Below are 18,747 nucleotides of genomic sequence, written 5' to 3'. Positions count from 1 at the left end.
CTCTCCTTGGTCTTCCTCCCCTCCTGTGCTTACTCCACCAAGTGTACTTGGATGCTGGTGCCCGGGGTCCGAGCGGGCCCTGACGCTTGTTAGTAGGTGATGCCAAGCCCTGATCCTACCAGAGGAGCACATGGGGTTCTTCAGACCATTCGTTGACCAAGTCCTATTACAGTATAGCTTCTGTAGTCATTACACAGCACTGAAAGCGTTTATTCAAACCAAATGCCCAAATATTTTGCTGATAGTCCTTCCTCTAAATATGAACAAGAGTTTAGAACAATATACACTTTCTTGTACTTGGATGAAGCCAGTCACTCCAGATAAGCATTTTATTACATTTTATTAAATTGTTCCTTATATTTAGTATAAAAAGAAGTAATTATTGGTTACTGTGATAGCAGTAAGTCAGACACACTATGGCAGATTTGTGTAAATGATAGAAATATTTTAATGACCAATGAGCCAGCTTATCTACTAGCACCACAGCTATAACACAATTTTTTGATCAGTTTGCTTTGTACTGTTCATCCTAAAACAGGTTCATAAGATATACAATGTATTCATGATTTTTTTCAATTTGACAATCAGAAATTAAAGTTTTCCTTACAATCTTATCCTTTTTTGCTCCTCAGACCCATTTGGTGACTTTCCATTGTTGACCTTAAGTGAAAGAACAAATGCCTTAGTCTTGAGGACTCTGGATGCTCTGTAACTTAGAGCTCTGGGGCCAGTTTGTACAGCAATTTATTTTGAAGAAGGAAGAAGCAAAACGAGCTTTTAAAAGCTCTGCTTGATTACTTTTCCTGTTTACTCCAGTAAATGCTATATTTTTTCCCCATCTAGACTCTAGCAGGATTATCCCAAGCTTTAAGAGAGACTTAAAAATAAATATAACTGCTCCTTTGTATAAATGAATTATGTAGTGTAGTCAGCAGCATTAGAAACTACACATATATTGCCTCCAGCTCGATCTTCTGTCCAATTACACAACATTCAGCAAAGACGTTCTTCACTGCACATGTGTTGAAGAGTTATTAGGACTCTTCCTTTCCCCTTCCTTTCATAAACAGGTCAGTCCTAAGAGTGAGGCATCAACACCAGTGGGAGCTGAGGGGCAGCTGGAACAGGGTATAAGAGCTTGAGTAGGTGAAGATGGAGTCCAGCCAGCAGGGAGCAGCTTGAAGGGTGAGTAGAGTGGTCACAGGGTACAAGGAGCTAGCTTATGACACAGACCGTCAGAGCCCAAACAGGGTGAGAGTGGGGGAGTCCCATAGTGGGGTGGAGAGGACGTTCAGGTTGGAGGGGGGGTCAGCATAAGGTATCAGTGCCTGAGGAGAAAGAGGAAGGCATTCTGTGGGATGGGGGCAGGCAGAGATGGAAGCGTGGGTGGATCAAATGAGACAGTTTACAGATGACGGTAGGGTACAGATTTCTCACTGCTGGAGAAGGGAGTTGCAGATACTCAAAAGGAAAAACCAGAATGAACCCTTTGTTGTTGGATTGAAATGGAAGGTATTGATGTTAGCAGTTCTCAGTAAACAGATTTACACATATGGCTTTCCAGGTGGCGCTAGTGGTAAGCGCCCACCTGCCAATGCAGGAGATATGAGAGATGCGGGTTTGATCCCTGGGTCGGGAAGATCCCCTGGAGGGGGGCCTGGCAACCTACTCCAGTATTCTTGCCTGGAGAATCCCATGGACAGAGGAACCTGGCAGGCTACAGTCCATGGGGTTGTAAACATCCATGGTCTCACATAGACATAGAATTAAAGAAGTAGAAAAAAATTTTTTTCTTGTGATGAGAATTCTCCATTTACTCTCTTAACTTTCATATATGATACATATAAAACAGTGTTAATTATATTTATCGTATTATATATTATAGCCCTAGTATTTATTATCTCTGAAAGTTGAGATAATTTATCTTTTAATCATATCTTTTGAATACCTTCAAGTAACCCCTCCATCCATGCCACTCTCCCTCATCCCCTACCTTTGGTAATCATAAAAATCTGATCTCTTTTCCAGGAGTTGGTTAGTTTGTTTTTGAAGTGTATGCTTAGTCCCTCAGTCGAGTCGGACACTTTTCCACCCCATGACTATAGCCTGCCAGGCTCCTTTGTCCATGGGGATTCTCCAAGCAAGAATACTGGAGTGGGTTGCCCTGCCCTCCTCCAGGGGATCTTCCCAACCCAGGGATAGAATCCAGGTCTCCCGCATTGTGGGCAGATTCTTTACTGTCTGAGCTACCAGGGAGGCCCATGAATACTGGAGTGGGTAGCCTATCCCTGCTCTAGTGGATCTTCCTGACATAGATATCGAACCAGGGTCTCCTGCATTGCAGGCAGATTCTTTACCAGCTGAACTACTGGGGGGAGCTCATGCTTTTAAAGTATAATTGACTTACAACACTATGAGAGTTCCTGGTTCACAACATAGTGATTTTATATGTCTGTACATTACAAAATGGCCACTACAATACACCCAGTTATGATGTCACCATATGAAGATATTATAGAATTATTGACCATATTCCCCACACTGTGCACTTCCTACCTGTGACATTTATTTACTAGCTGGTAACTTGTACTTCTTCATCACCTTTACCTATTATTCTCCCCTCCAGTATTTCCTTCCCTCTGGCAACGACGACCTGTTTGCTGTCTTTATCAGTGACCTTGTTTCTGTTTCTTTATGTGGGTTCATTTGTCTTGATTTTTAGATTCTTGATCTAAACTAAATCATACATTATTTGTTTTTCTCTGGCTTACTTGTCTTAGCATAATACCTTCGGTACACCCATGTTGTTGCAAAATGCAAGATTTAATTTTTTTGTAGCTGAGTAATATTCCATTATATGTATATACACCACATATTCTTTATCCATTCATTCAATAATGGGCACTTGGGTGTGTGCGCGCTCAGTCGTGCCCCACTCTTTGTGACCCCATAGACTGTAGCCGGCCAGGATCCTCCATGGGATTTTCCAGGCAGGAATACAAGAGTGGGTTGCCATTTTCTACTCCAGGGGTTCTTCCCTACCCAGCGATTGAACCTGTCTCTTGAATCTCCTGCATTGGCGGGCAGATTCTTTACCACTGCGCAGTTGCTTCCGTATTTTAGCTATTGTAAAAAAAATGGGGCCCTAAAGGTAGCTCAGCTGGTAAAGAATCCGCCTGCAATTCAGGATACCCCCGGTTTTATCCCTGAGTGGGGAAGATCCCCTGGAGGAAGGCATGGTAACCCACTCCTGAATTCTTGCCTGGAGAATCCCCATGGACAGAGGAGCCTGGCGGGCAAAAGTTCATGGGGTCACAAAGAATCGGACATGAGTGAGCCAGTAAGCACAGCACACAAACATAGGGAGCATGTATGTTTTCTAATTAGCGTTTTTACTAATTAGAAAAGGGAGGAGCCAGGGGTAGTGCCTGTCCACCGATGGACACATTTGGGGGGTGGGGGTCGCTGGCTGTGGTGCCCTGGGGTACTGGGGGCTAGTGCCAGCTCTCAGGTGGGCGGGGCTGTGTCCTGACCTTGCTGTGACCCCCTGGGAGTTCAGGGGAGTCCTTCAGCAGCCAGCCTGCTAATGGGTGGGGCTGTGTCCCTTCCCAGCTGGCTGTTCCACCCCAGGCCATCAGATCCAGTGCAAACTGGCTGATGGGTGGGGCCTGGACCGGCACTAGTAAGCTGGAGGCAGGATTCTGAAACGGTGTTTACCACCTCCAGCGTCCTCGGGGTGGGACGAGCTCCCACAAGTGGCTGCTGACAGTGCTTGTGTCCCCGGGGTGAGTCCCAGCTGCCTCCTGCCTGTCCAGGAGGCTCTCCCGAGATCAGCAAGTGGGTCTGGCCCAGGCTGCTTTCGCATTACCGTCTCTGCACTGGGTCCCCGGGAGTGCGAGATTCTGTTTGCGCCCTTTGAGTGGAGTCTGTGACCCATGGCCTTCCGGCCCTCCTGAAAGTAAGCCCCGCTCGCCTTCAAGACACGCTTCCCGGGGGCTCCTCTTCCCGTGGCGTGGCCCCTGGCTGACGAGCCTAGTGTGGGGCTTGGCTCCTCAGCCTTGGGGAGAACCCCTGCAGTGGTGACTGCCTTCTCATGGGTCAGTTGCTGGGGCGGGGCCCGGGACTGCTAGTGCTGGTAGTTCTACGGGGACACGTTAGGCTGGGCCTTGGGACACGTTAGGCTGGGCCTCGGGACGGATCGTGGGGTGGGGGGAGGTCCTGAGAACTGGAACCCAACAGCCCCTGCCGCGAGAACGCGTTGCTGTAGAAACAGGAAAGAGCCAGAGGCGCACGCGCGCTCGCCCGCGCCAGCCTCCTGTCGCCCGCCGGCACCCCCTGTCGGCAGAGTCAAACTGTGGTCTGCAGAACCCGGGTCCTAACGTCTCACCGCGGGGGGAAGAAGGTGGATTTGGAGCTGGGCGACAACCGCTTAGTCACCCACTCAGGTCAGTCTAACTGTTCTGATGTTACCACCTGGGGAAACAGAGGCTGAAGGCCCCAGTGCTAGGAGAGGCGGGCGTGTGTGCTCAGTCGCTTCAGCCGTGTCTTAGACCGTTAGTCTAAACTCTGAGACTAAACTCTTTAGTCCCGTCTTCAGACTCTCTGTGACTCTATGGACTGGCGGCCGCCAGGCTCCCTCTGTTCATGGGACTCTCCAGGCAAGAAGCCTGGGGTGGGTAGTCATTCCCTTCCCAACCCAGGGATCGAACTCGCGGCTCTTCTGTGTCTCCTGCATTGGGACCGCGGGTTCTTTACCACCTGTGCCACCGAGAGCAGAAGTCAGTGGGTGGAGGGGGGTGGGGGGGGATGTTTTTTTAAGGCCCTACCAGCGTCCCGGGCCGCACCCGAACTGGCAATAACATCTACCGGTTTTGAGGGGAAGCCTCGGCCTTGCTTGCCTAAGTATTCCAGATGCGGCCGACGCTGTGGCTGCCCTGTCTGTCAGGGAAGCACCCTTCCCCAGAAGTCAGAATTTAGGACCAGCTCATTTACTGCCAAACCCTGTTTACTTCGGTATTTTTGTTTTGACTGTCCGCTTGAAAGTGAAAGCGTGGGTAGCCTTTCCTTTCTCCAGGGCATCTTCCCAACCCAGGGATTGAACCCATGTCTCGTGCATTGCAGGCGGATTCTTTACCAGCTGAGGTATCAGGGAAGTCCCCGACTATCAGCTTGGAACATGGTTAATATGCTGAGAAGCCACAGGTGGAACGTTTTAATCCATGCTGTCCTCCAAGGGGTCTTCCCTAACCAGGTATCAAACCTGTGCTTTTATGTCTCCTGCATTGGCATGGGAGTTCTTGACCACTAGTGCAACCTGGGCAGCCCTAATCCACAACCTTACTATAAACCAGACAGCGTGGCTCAGACAGTCAAGAATCCACCTGCAATGCAGGAGACCTGGGTTGGGAAGATCCCTTGGAGGAGGGCATGGCAACCCACTCCAGTATTCTTGCCTGGAGAACCCCTTGGACAGAATCCCCACGCAAAAGTTCATGGGGTCATAAAGAATCGGACATGACTGAGCCAGTAAGCACAGCACACAATAATAGGGAGCATGTTCAGTTCAGTCGCTTAGTTGTGTCCGACTCTTTGCGACCCCATGAATCGCAGCACGCCTGGCCTCCCTGTCCATCACCAACTCCTGGAGTTCACTCAAACTCACGTGCATCGAGTCGGTGATGCCATCAAGCCATCTCATCCTCTGTCGTCCCCTTCTCCCCCAAATCCCTCCCAGCATCAGAGTCTTTTCCAATGACTCAACTCTTCGCATTAGGTGGCCAAAGTATTGGAGTTTCAGCTTTAGCATCAGTCCTTCCAGTGAACACCTAGGACTGACCTCCTTCAGAATGGACTGGTTGGATCTCCTTGCAGTCCAAGGGACTCTCAAGAGTCTTCAACACCACAGTTCAAAAGCATCAATTCTTCAGCGCTCAGCTTTCTTCACAGTCCAACTCTCACATCCATACATGCATGTATGTTTTCTAATTAGTGTTTTTACTAATTAGAAAAGGGGCCAGGGGTAGTGCCAGTCCACCGATGGACACATTTGGGGGGTGGGGGTCGCCGACTGTGGTGCCTTGGGGTAGTGGGGGCTAGTGCCAGCCCTCTAGTGAGCGGGGCTGTGTCCTGACCTTGCTGTGATACCCCCCGGGAGTTCTAGGGTCCTTCAGCAGCCTGCCTGCTAATGGGTGGGGCTGTGTCCCTTCCCAGCTGGCTGTTCCACCCCAGGCCATCAGATCCAGTGCAAACTGGCTGATGGGTGGGGCCTGGACCGGCACTAGTAAGCTGGAGGCAGGATTCTGAAACGGTGTTTACCACCTCCAGCGTCCTCGGGGTGGGACGAGCTCCCACAAGTGGCTGCTGACAGTGCTTGTGTCCCCGGGGTGAGTCCCAGCTGCCTCCTGCCTGTCCAGAAGGCTCTCCCGAGATCAGCAAGTGGGTCTGGCCCAGGCTGCTTTCCCATTACCGTCTCTGCACTGGGTCCCCGGGAGTGCGAGATTCTGTTTGCGCCCTTTGAGTGGAGTCTGTGACCCATGGCCTTCCGGCCCTCCTGAAAGTAAGCCCCGCTCGCCTTCAAGACACGCTTCCCGGGGGCTCCTCTTCCCGTGGCGTGGCCCCTGGCTGACGAGCCTAGTGTGGGGCTTGGCTCCTCAGCCTTGGGGAGAACCCCTGCAGTGGTGACTGCCTTCTCATGGGTCAGTTGCTGGGGCGGGGCCCGGGACTGCTAGTGCTGGTAGTTCTACGGGGACACGTTAGGCTGGGCCTTGGGACACGTTAGGCTGGGCCTCGGGACGGATCGTGGGGTGGGGGGAGGTCCTGAGAACTGGAACCCAACAGCCCCTGCCGCGAGAACGCGTTGCTGTAGAAACAGGAAAGAGCCAGAGGCGCACGCGCGCTCGCCCGCGCCAGCCTCCTGTCGCCCGCCGGCACCCCCTGTCGGCAGAGTCAAACTGTGGTCTGCAGAACCCGGGTCCTAACGTCTCACCGCGGGGGGAAGAAGGTGGATTTGGAGCTGGGCGACAACCGCTTAGTCACCCACTCAGGTCAGTCTAACTGTTCTGATGTTACCACCTGGGGAAACAGAGGCTGAAGGCCCCAGTGCTAGGAGAGGCGGGCGTGTGTGCTCAGTCGCTTCAGCCGTGTCTTAGACCGTTAGTCTAAACTCTGAGACTAAACTCTTTAGTCCCGTCTTCAGACTCTCTGTGACTCTATGGACTGGCGGCCGCCAGGCTCCCTCTGTTCATGGGACTCTCCAGGCAAGAAGCCTGGGGTGGGTAGTCATTCCCTTCCCAACCCAGGGATCGAACTCGCGGCTCTTCTGTGTCTCCTGCATTGGGACCGCGGGTTCTTTACCACCTGTGCCACCGAGAGCAGAAGTCAGTGGGTGGAGGGGGGTGGGGGGGGATGTTTTTTTAAGGCCCTACCAGCGTCCCGGGCCGCACCCGAACTGGCAATAACATCTACCGGTTTTGAGGGGAAGCCTCGGCCTTGCTTGCCTAAGTATTCCAGACGCGGCCGACGCTGTGGCTGCCCTGTCTGTCAGGGAAACACCCTTCCCCAGAAGTCAGAATTTAGGACCAGCTCATTTACTGCCAAACCCTGTTTACTTCGGTATTTTTGTTTTGACTGTCCGCTTGAAAGTGAAAGCGTGGGTAGCCTTTCCTTTCTCCAGGGCATCTTCCCAACCCAGGGATTGAACCCATGTCTCGTGCATTGCAGGCGGATTCTTTACCAGCTGAGGTATCAGGGAAGTCCCCGACTATCAGCTTGGAACATGGTTAATATGCTGAGAAGCCACAGGTGGAACGTTTTAATCCATGCTGTCCTCCAAGGGGTCTTCCCTAACCAGGTATCAAACCTGTGCTTTTATGTCTCCTGCATTGGCATGGGAGTTCTTGACCACTAGTGCAACCTGGGCAGCCCTAATCCACAACCTTACTATAAACCAGACAGCGTGGCTCAGACAGTCAAGAATCCACCTGCAATGCAGGAGACCTGGGTTGGGAAGATCCCTTGGAGGAGGGCATGGCAACCCACTCCAGTATTCTTGCCTGGAGAATCCCCATGGACAGAGGAGCCTGGCGGGCTGCAGTCATGGGATCACAGAGAGGACAAGGTTGAACTACTAAGCCAGCTAACCAGCCAGGCAACTCTTAGGAATAACAAGCAGTGCTTCAGGTAGATATGTTGTTCAAAACAAAGGGAAACTTTCTAAAAATAATTTCTTAAAGCTAAATTTAGACTTGTATTGAAAAGAACTTTAGGCGAATGCATTTAAATAGGTTTTACTTCTACTTTGTAAACATTAGTCAGATTTTCATGGAATCCAAAATTTCTAAAAACTAGTTTCTTGCTGTCAAATCACTATTTGTTATGGTTTATAATTGCATTTTGCAATATAGATGGTACACAGAGTACAGCTTAAGAATATTTTATTGATACAAGTAAACCTTATTGATACAAATGAATGTGCTTATCCAAGAATATGGTTATATTTCTCAGGAAAACTTGCTTTAGCTGAAATATTGACTTCCTGTAGTTTGCATAAACCTAGGAAAGGATTGAAAAGGATTTTAAATCATAAAAAGGATTTAAGTGAATCCAAAGTTAATTTGGATTTGCAAAAAAGCAAAATGGCTGTCTGGGGAGGCCTTACAAATAGCTGTGAAAAGAAAAGAAGCGAAAAGCAAAGGAGAAAAGGAAAGATATAAGCATCTGAATGCAGAGTTCCAAAGAATAGCAAGAAGAGATAAGAAAGCCTTCCTCAGGGGTCAGTGCAAAGAAATAGAGGAAAACAACAGAATGGGAAAGACTAGAGATCTCTGCAAGAAAATCAGAGATACCAAGGGAAGATTTCATGCAAAGATGGGCTCGATAAAGGACAGAAATGGTATGGACCAAACAGAAGCAGAAGATATTAAGAAGAAGTGGCAAGAATACACAGAAGAACTGTACAAAAAAGATCTTCACAACCCAGATAATCACGGTGGTGTGATCACTGACCTAGAGCCAGACATCCTGGAATGTGAAGTCAAGTGGGCCTTAGAAAGCATCCCTATGAACAAAGCTAGTGGAGGTGATGGAATTCCAGTTGAGCTATTTCAAATCCTAAAAGATGCTGTGAAAGTGCTGCACTCAATATGCCAGCAAATTTAGAAAACTCAGCAGTGGCCACAGGACTGGAAAAGGTCAGTTTTCATTCCAATCCCAAAGAAAGGCAATGCCAAAGAATGCTCAACTACTGCACAATTGCACTCATCTCACACGCTGGTAAAGTAATGCTCAAAATTCTCCCAGCCAGGCTTCAGCAATATGTGAACTGTGAACTTCCTAATGTTCAAGCTGGTTTTAGAAAAGGCAGAGGAACCAGAGATCAAATTGCCAACATCTGCTGGATCATGGAAAAAGCAAGAGAGTTCCAGAAAAACATCTATTTCTGCTTTATTGACTATGCCAAAGCCTTTGACTGTGTGGATCACAATAAACTGTGCAAAATTCTGAAAGAGATGGGAATACCAGACCACCTGACCTGCCTCTTGAGAAATCTGTATTCAGGTCAGGAAGCAACAGTTAGAACTGGACATGGAACAACAGACTGGTTCCAAATAGGAAAAGGAGTACTTCAAGGCTGTATATTGTCACCCTGCTTATTTAACTTATATGCAGAGTACATCATGAGAAACGCTGGACTGGAAGAAGCACAAGCTGGAATCGAAATTGCCAGGAGAAATATCAATAACCTCAGATATGCAGATGACACCACCCTTATGGCAGAAAGTGAAGAGGAACTCAAAAGCCTCTTGATGAAAGTGAAAGTGGAGAGTGAAAAGGTTGGCTTAAAACTCAACATTCAGAAAACGAAGATCATGGCATCCGGTCCCATCACTTCATGGGAAATCGATGGGGAAACAGTGTCAGACTTTATTTTTTGGGGCTTCAAAATCACTGCAGATGGTGACTGCAGCCATGAAATTAAAAGACGCTTACTCCTTGAAAGGAAAGTTATGACCAACCTAAACAGCATATTCAAAAGCAGAGACATTACTTTGCCAACAAAGGTCCATCTAGTCAAGGCTACGGTTTTTCCAGTGGTCATGTATGGATGTGAGAGTTGGACTGTGAAGAAGGCTGAGCGCTGAAGAATTGATGCTTTTGAACTGTGGTGTTGGAGAAGACTCTTGAGAGTCCCTTGGACTGCAAGGAGATCCAACCAGTCCATTCTGAAGGAGATCAGCCCTGGGATTTCTTTGGAAGGAATGATGCTAAAGCTGAAACTGCAGTACTTTGGCCATCTCATGCGAAGAGTTGACTCATTGGAAAAGACTCTGATGCTGGGAGGGATTTGGGGCAGGAGGAGAAGGGGACGACAGAGGATGAGATGGCTAGATGGCATCACTGACTCGATGGACGTGAGTCTGAGTGAACTCCAGGAGTTGGTGATGGGCAGGGAGGCCTGGCATGCTGCGATTCCTCAGGTCGCAAAGAGTCCGACACGACTGAGCGACTGAACTGAACTGAAAGTTAATTTAATTCAACATAAATTTTAATTGTGGATGTCAAATGTGTGGAATGTATGAGTATTGAATTTATTGATGCATTTTGAATGTCCTTATTGATTTTTCTTTTAAAATCAATTAGTGACTTTTTGGTTTGTTTTTATGCATGTTTCCATTTCAAATTGGAAACTCTACTCCTCTGAGGAGGAGAGTAGTTAAGTAAAAGTATTGCACTGCCCTTAGGGGGTTTCTCTAGGGCTTCTTAGAAGTATTTTATGGATTGCATAGCTGTCGATTAAGTATAGCCAGTGCTTGATTATGCCAGCTCCAGGTACGGGGGTGAGGAAACTTGGACAAAAAGAGTAGGCTCAGAATGACTCTTGTCCCTAACCCCCACTCCAATTAGAATAGCTAGAGTGTTATTGGCTCAATATATTGGGGTTTACTCTGAGAAAAATCTAAAAAACAATGTTTGAAAACTGATGGACTCTACAACCTGCAAAACCCTTTGCAGGTGTGACATCATGTTGACACTCTATAAATCATCTTGTGTTGCAGCTCTGGAAGTTCCATATGCCCCCTCTTTATAGTCTTCTTCCTTTTCTTTGCAATGACTCGCCTTTGGCTGTAGAAGAGGTCAAACAGATTACCTTCGAGGAACACAAATTCTAGAGCCAGCGTGCACGTTGACTGATCCGTGGCCACCAGGAAACGTCCCCTCCACATGCGCTTTCTTGGAGCAGTAGGGTTATCATTTTCTACGAGTCTGTTTTAATTCTGGATTGAGATTGTGCGCCATCTGCTGGACATATGTTGCTACACTACAAGAGAACATTTATTCTCAGAAGTGTTTTTTGAAATATTTATTAATACTTAAAAAAATTGTAAAAGTCATGTTTATTATAGGAAATGGATAAGTGTAGGAAATAATATAGCATAAGACAAAGATCTAGAGATAACTACTACTAATATCTAGCAGTTTTTGTTTTTTGTTTTTAAATACACGCAAGTATAAGTCCCTGGAGTAGGAAATGGCAACCCACTCCAGCTCTAGTATTCTTACTGGGAAAATTCCATGGACAGAGGAGCTTAGATGGGCTACAGTCCATGGGGTTGCAAAGAGTCGGACACGACTAAGCACACACAACGCACGAATATGTCATCATTAGGTTTGATTTGTGTTTTCAGGGGTTTTGTTTTGTTTTTATTGAAGTGTAGTTGGTTTACAGTGCTGTGTTAGTTCCAGGTGTACAGGTGTGTATACATATACACACATATATATTGTTTTTCAGATTCCTTTCCATTATAGGTTATCACAAGCTTCGGAAATAGTTCTCTGTGTTATACAGTAGGTGGTACTTGTTTATCTATTTTCTGTACAATAATATATATCTGTTAATCCTAAATTCCCAATTATCCCTCCCACTTCCCCTTTGGTAACCATAAGTTGTTTTTCCATGTCTGTGTGTCTGTTTCTGTTTTAAATAAGAAAACATTTAAGTTTGAGGTCCACACTCTGCTCATTTGGGTTGCAGCTGTAGTAAAAGGAGAGGGCACTTTGCAGATATGAGGTTCATGGGGTGGGAGTGCACTTGGGTTCTATTGTGTGTGAACCTTAAGGTTTGCTTTGCGAGTTGTGCAAGACAGGGATCTTACTACCTTCGAACTTACCTGGGCAGCGTGGGAGGAGGTACGGGTGGGGGTGTGGGTTAGACCCTGGGGAAAGGGTCTTTTATTGCTTGGATTCCCAGGAAACAGCTCCCTGAGTACTAGTCCAGAGTCGCACTGCTCCTTTATGTCAGTGATCATGTACTGAGCCCCAGTGTGCTCATGGCTATGACATATGCTACAGAACTGAAGAAGTCTTACTCTCTCCTTGCTTCCAACTGTTCTTGTATTATGTCAATATTATGGTATTTATTTACATAAAGCTCCGTTATCATCATAGCTATATTGGGACTATATATCTTTTATAAATATAAAAAATGATGCTCTCTTGTCGTTCCTAATTCTTTTCATCTTAAAGTTTGAAATTAAGATTGCCAACTCTATGTTTTTTGTTTGAATGTTTCCATATATTTTTATTCATTCTTTTGTTTTTAGCCTTTTTGATATATAATTTAGAATATTATGCTAGCAGATACAATAGAGTTTGTTTTTTTAATTAAATTTGTCAGTGTGTTAAAAAGAAAAATAAATGAAGAAATCTGTTGCTTTGAAATGAGGTAAGTCCAGTACCAGAGAACAGTATATAGACAACTAACTATAACACAGGGCTTTCTTGGTAGCTCAGTGATAGAGAATCTGCCTGCCAATGTAGAAGACCCAGGTTTGATCCCTGGATCTGAAAGATCCCCTAAGGAAATGGCAACCTACTCCAGTATTCTTGCCTGGAGAATCCCATGGACAGAGAAACCTGGCAAGTTATAGTCCATGGGGTCACAAAGAGTCAAACTCACCTTTGTTTAGCAACTAAACAACAACTATTACAACACAAGCTTGGAAACATAGAAGCAGGGTGCTGACTCTAATTGTGCAACAGGACTGAGGAAAGGACAGTGACATTCAGTGACAGGCTCACGGAAGGATGCAGTGACCGTGAGGCTGGGAAAGCAGACTCAGGTCATGTATCAAGGCTGAGGATCACAAAACTCCACCGCCGTGTTGGAGAAGGAAGGTGACACAGTGTAAGGCGATTTTAGGAGGATGACCATGGTAGTCATGTGTGGAGATATCAGGATTAAAGGCACATAAACCAGGCTAGGGCCCCAAGCTGTCCTGTTAACTGTGTGGAGTATGAAATAGAGATGAAAATGCCTTATTCAGTGAACTTAGGAATCAGAGTAAAGTAGAAAATCACATCCCATGACTAATTACTGCTAAATAAAGTAAAATTTGGACCCAATTGTAAAAGAAATCTGAGAGCAGATATATGTTCTGTGGATCTGGCCTCCCCAGTGGCTCAGGGGTAAAGAATCTGCCTGCAATGCAGGAGACCTGGGTTCAATCCCTGGGTCAGCAAGATACCCTGGAGAAAGAAATGGCAACCCACTCCAGTATTCTTGCCTGGAGAACTCCATGGACAGAGGAGCCTGGCGGGCTACAGTCCATGGGGTCACAAAGAGTCAGACACAACTGAAGCGACTGAGCACACAGCGCTGATGGATCCTTAACAATATGCAGAGCCTTCCAATACAAAGTAGCAGACCCTAGGGGAAACTGGAAACCCTTCCCTTAGAATTGAAAGCCTTCAATAGACTTCCAGTACATCCTTGGCACCTGAGCGACCAGGAAAATGGGGCAGAATGTGGAGACGCACAGAAGCGATGCTTGCTGTTGGAGTGGTAGGATTGGGGAGACAGGGTGGCAGTCAGCCGTGCAGCTCCTTGTCTTGATCAGTAAAAGGACCAGGGACACTCCAAGTCAGAGGAGTTGCAAGCCAGGAGCACACGCGAAGCCGGAAAGAATGGCCTCCATGCTATGACCAGAGATAATCAGAAATTATTAGAATGGGACCTCTGCAAAGGCACTGGGGAAAAAACCCAAATAACTGGTGAAGAATACACAGCGAACAAATACACCATAAAGAAGAAGAAAATATGAACAAATTTCTCCATGGAATAAAAAAAGATTTGGGAGCATTCCTCTTTGAAATGAGAGGTCAAATCAGAGATAGGACTCTTTTAAAGAGATGAATCATGTCTTATTTGTCTTTTTATCTTTCACAGGGTGCCTCGCCAGTAAGGTATTTAATCAGTGCTTGCTATGTGAATGATTCAAAGAGCAGTCATAATAGATCCCAGTGAGCACCTCCAGTGATCAAGCCACTGGTCCTAGTTCAGGTTATCAGCTTCATTCACTTCTAAACCTTTATGTTGATTCCCACTAGGAAGTCTGTCCTTTCAAAAGTACGACTCATAAGAGTTTCACAACAGAACAGTACCTTAATCAAATGATAACCTGCAGTAATGGTACCCGACAGTAAGGATTCATCTCATTGGGATCCTTGCAGTAGAGGCTTAGATAAACCCACTGAAATCCTGTTCAGTAGCTGCTGAGAAGGATGCTAATGCAGTTAGGAAGTTAAACTAGAGAGTTTCCTACTGCAGCCCCTTCCTCGATGCTCCTGACTCTCAAAATCAGTGACTTTAATTACTTTATAAGCCACATCCTATATCACATTGGGTTTATTAAAATTATTTGGCTTCAAGTAACAAATTTTCTTATATACCCTTCTTTCTCACAGGAAGGGTAAATACTCATTTGTGCTATTTTCAGTTAATAGAATATTCTGGAAATTGTGTCATAAAGATCTTCCTCATTCTTTTTCACAGTTGCATAGTAGTCTATGTTTACAGTACATGTGGCTACATCATACTTTGTTCAACCACTCTTGTATGTATGGGCATTCCAATATTTCCCAGTTTAAGAAATACTACAATACATAAGTTTATGAGTGGTGTTATTTTTAAAGTAACAGTTGAACTCTTGAACAGTGTGGGGGTTGAAGTGCTGACCTTCTACAATGGCAAAATTCTGATCATAACTTGTAGCCAGACTTGCATATCCAGAATTCCTCTGTGTCCAAGGTTTCTCAGAATCCATGGATTCAATCTCCAGCAGGTTTAGCTATGTGAATCATGTGTGTGCCTGCGTTCTAAGTTGCTTCAGTTGTGTCTGACTCTCCGTGACCCTATGAGCTGAAGACCAGCAGACCCTTTGTCCATGGGATTCTCCAGGCAAGAATACTTGAGTGGGTTGCCGTGCCCTCCTCTAGGGGATCTTTCCAACCTAGGGATCGAACCCTCATTTCTTACATCTGCTGCATTGGCAGGTAGGTTCTTTACCACTAGCATCACTTGGGAAGTCCGTGGATCATGTAGTATTATGGTATTGAAAAAAAAACAGCTGTATAAGTGGACCTGTACAGTTCAAACCCATGTTGCTCAAGGGTTAACTATGAGATGGCTGAATGGCATCACTGACTCGATACACATGAGTTTGGGTGAACTCTGGGAGCTGGTGATGGACAGGGAGGCCTGACGTGCTGCGATTCATGGGGTCACAAAGAGACACGACTGAGCGACTGAACTGAACTGATATAGTTTGTTACAAATTCGTATACAGATAGCTGCTGCTGCTGCTAAGTCACTTCAGTTGTGTCTGACTCTGTGCGACCCCAGAGACGGCAGCCCACCCGGCTCCCCCGTCCCTGGGATGCTCCAGGCAAGAACACTGGAGTGGGTTGCCATTTCCTTCTCCAGTGCATTAAAGTAAAGAGTGAAAGTGAAGTCACTCAGTTGTGTCCAACTCTTAGCAACCCCATGGACTGCAGCCTACCAGGCTCCTCCATCCATGGGATTTTCCAGGCAAGAGTACTGGAGTGGGGTGCCATTGCCTTCTCCGATTCAGGTAGCTACAAACTGACAAATGAATATAACTTACAAATATAAAGGATTTTAAACTCCAAGAATTAACAGGTAACTGAGGAATGTTTTTCTGTGTGAATTCTTAATTTTAAAAAAGCAGCCAATTTTGAATTACCTCCACTTAAGCTCTAAAAAACCTGAGAACATCTGAAGAGAGAAAATTATTTTCTTAGTCAAAGTCATGTCAAAGTGCAATATATTCAGGACTAGGAACTTTAGCAAAGTATAATTAACTTTACAAAATACTATCTTCCATCTTTTAAAGTCATATTGTTATCTTTTTAAAAAATGATGTGAAATTCCTCTGAAACTTTGCTAGCTACATGATTAGTTTGCAATGCTTTAGATTTTTTTGAGCAGATCTCCCCCCCCCCCTTTTTTTTTTTAATTGAGATGTGGTTAATTTACAATGTTGTGTTAATTCAAGTGCACAGTGATTCAGTTATGCACATATATATTCTTTTTCAGATATTTTTCATTATAAGCTATTGTAAGATATATAGTTCCCTCCGCTATTAAAAATATCATTAGAATTTGCTTGAGAAACTTGAAAATAATACAGGAAAATTATTTTGTGTAATTTATATCTTTTTAAAATTGAAGAAATAAGAGGAAGCAATAACTTTGGAACTTGTGGCACACATTTCTTAGCACTTAAATTTTTAAAAAAGATTTTCAGTTGGGACTTTTCTTGGTTGACCATAATCCATATCCTTTAGAGGATTTTCCTTCAGTTTTACAGGATAATCCCTTGTATTTGGACCTTGATGTATGTGCTTTCTGTAGCATCTTGTGTGGTCAGATCAGTGAAGAGTGCATTCTCCTGTTATGCATGTAAGAACAAAGCCAAACATTGGCCAAAGATGTGTTTTTGTAAGGTGTGATTGCCTGTGAAAAAATCTGGCAGGATTTTTACCTGATTTGAGGATTGTTAATCCTTAACTGGCAAGATGGAATTGGCAGTTCTTACATGACAAGATGATGTATTTTTGATGGGCAGAATTTACTATGTAATCTTAAAAATACAGCTTTTGCCTTATGGTTATAAAATTCAGGTCAAACATACTTAATTCTGGTACCACCTTAAGGTTTTACATCACTGCCGAAGGAATTACAGGCTCTTATGACTAAGATTTTGTTTCCTTTTTCCTTGTTTTTGTGGCAAAAGTTATTAGGAGTGAAATGGTTTTTACCGTATAATTCAGAAATGAATGAGGCAGGTGTTAATCTCTCTGAAAAGTGGTTTTAATGACCCACATCACAACATCTGAGTCCTGGTGACGGAGGAGAATGATTAGAGGACTGTAATTTAGAGATTAATGTATGTCTTAGGCACAGCTTATAAACATGGTTTAGTTTCTCATTGAGAAGTAGGCACTCACATCAGTTTTTTTCTAAATGGTTTTTAGCTTAAATGTGTATGTATACATCTTTATATTTATATGCAATACTTACTGTGTAATCTCAAGAATACAGCAGTTACTTAGTGGGTATAAAATTCAGGTCAAATATACTTAATTCTGGCACCACCTTCAGGTCTTGTATCCCTGTAAGATACAAGATACAAGATGGGTTGGAAGCTCCTGTAACTTGACAGTTTTGTTTCCCTTCTTTGTTCTTTGCAAGATTTCTGTGTGTGTGTGTGTGTGTGTGTGTGTGTGTGTTGTGTGTTAGTCACTCAGTCACAGTCCGACTCCACAATCCCATGGACTGTAGCCCACCAGGCTCCTCTGTCCATGGAGTTCTCCAGGCAAGAATATTGGTGTGGGTAGCCATTTCCTTCTCCAGGGGATTTTTCCCACCCAGGAATGGAACCTGGGTTTCCTGCATTGCAGGCAGATTCTTTGACCATCTGAGCCATCAGGGAAGCCTTTACTACATATATGTATCTATAATATATATATTGGGCTGTTTACACTGAAGTGTAAAAATAGCTAGCAAACAATTTGCTGTTAACATTAGTTGAATATCTGAAGTTGAGATATAACATTGAGCAGTAGAGTTAAATTGTGGATTCTAGATTCGTTGCTTATTGCAGATTGAAGATGGGTGAGCAAATGAAATGATCATTGCCTGATTTTACATGATTTTAGATAGACACATGGTGGAAGAGATAGGTAACAATTACACCCACTCTCCAGCCCCTCTGTTTTTCCACCTCTCCTCCTCTCAGCCACTCTGACAAAGCGTTAAATTGTAGGAACACCTTAGGGGCCTTCTGACTTTTCCCCCCAGAGGGTTCTGCGGTTTCTCAGCAAAACAAAGGAAACCAGGCAGTACAGTTTCTCTTTGTCCGGTATTCTTCTCCTCTTTATCATCCAAACATAAAGGTATGTGTGCTTTCTCTTTCCCACTGCTTCGGCTTGGCAAGGCAACTTTCTTTGCAAAGTAGGCACTCACAACATTGTGAAAATCATCACTGGAAAGACCCTCCTTTTCAAATGATGCTCTTGAGTCCCTCTGAGGCTGGCAGAGAGAGGATAGGTAAAAGCAAGCCACAGGATGTCGATTCTGAATAGATACCATCACAGTCAATGTGGTGCAGGTAAGAGCAGAAGAAAATTGGGGTGCTTTTGTTGCAGAGCATCGTAAAACAAAAACAAAAACTAAGAAATGAGCGTACAAGGGCCTTTGGAAAAAGGACCTCCACGCTTGAAATTTGGGATGAGTGGTTCTGAAGTATGTTTACCAGGACACATTTGAATGTATACTTAGCAGCATCAGGCTGAAGTGGCCCAGGCTGTTGGTCTCATAAACCAGTTTTCTTCTTTCTTTGCTTTGCATTGATGGGGCAGACTCATCAGGCAGACATTTTTTTTTTT

General features: G+C 45.1%; 2 protein-coding genes across 2 annotated transcripts in view; both read left to right on the top strand.

Moving 5' to 3' along the window:
- Positions 1–18,747, top strand: part of LVRN (laeverin) — a 106,029-nt gene that overhangs the window by 79,283 nt on the left and 7,999 nt on the right. The window contains exon 21 of the mRNA XM_086323244.1: positions 1,071–1,185. The gene's annotated coding sequence lies outside the window, so the exon portion shown is untranslated. The remainder of the gene's footprint in view (positions 1–1,070; positions 1,186–18,747) is intronic.
- ARL14EPL (ARF like GTPase 14 effector protein like) overlaps positions 6,881–18,747 on the top strand; it is a 29,445-nt gene continuing 17,578 nt past the window's right edge. The window contains exon 1 of the mRNA XM_086323247.1: positions 6,881–7,043. The gene's annotated coding sequence lies outside the window, so the exon portion shown is untranslated. The remainder of the gene's footprint in view (positions 7,044–18,747) is intronic.

Source organism: Bos grunniens, chromosome 10 (genome assembly GCF_055505025.1).
Source record: "Bos grunniens cultivar Pamir isolate PY7600 chromosome 10, Bosgru_T2T1.0, whole genome shotgun sequence".
NCBI classification, from domain to species: Eukaryota; Metazoa; Chordata; class Mammalia; order Artiodactyla; family Bovidae; genus Bos; species Bos grunniens.
The sequence above is the reverse complement of the archived record's forward strand: the minus strand, read 5'-3'. Positions and strand labels throughout refer to the sequence as shown.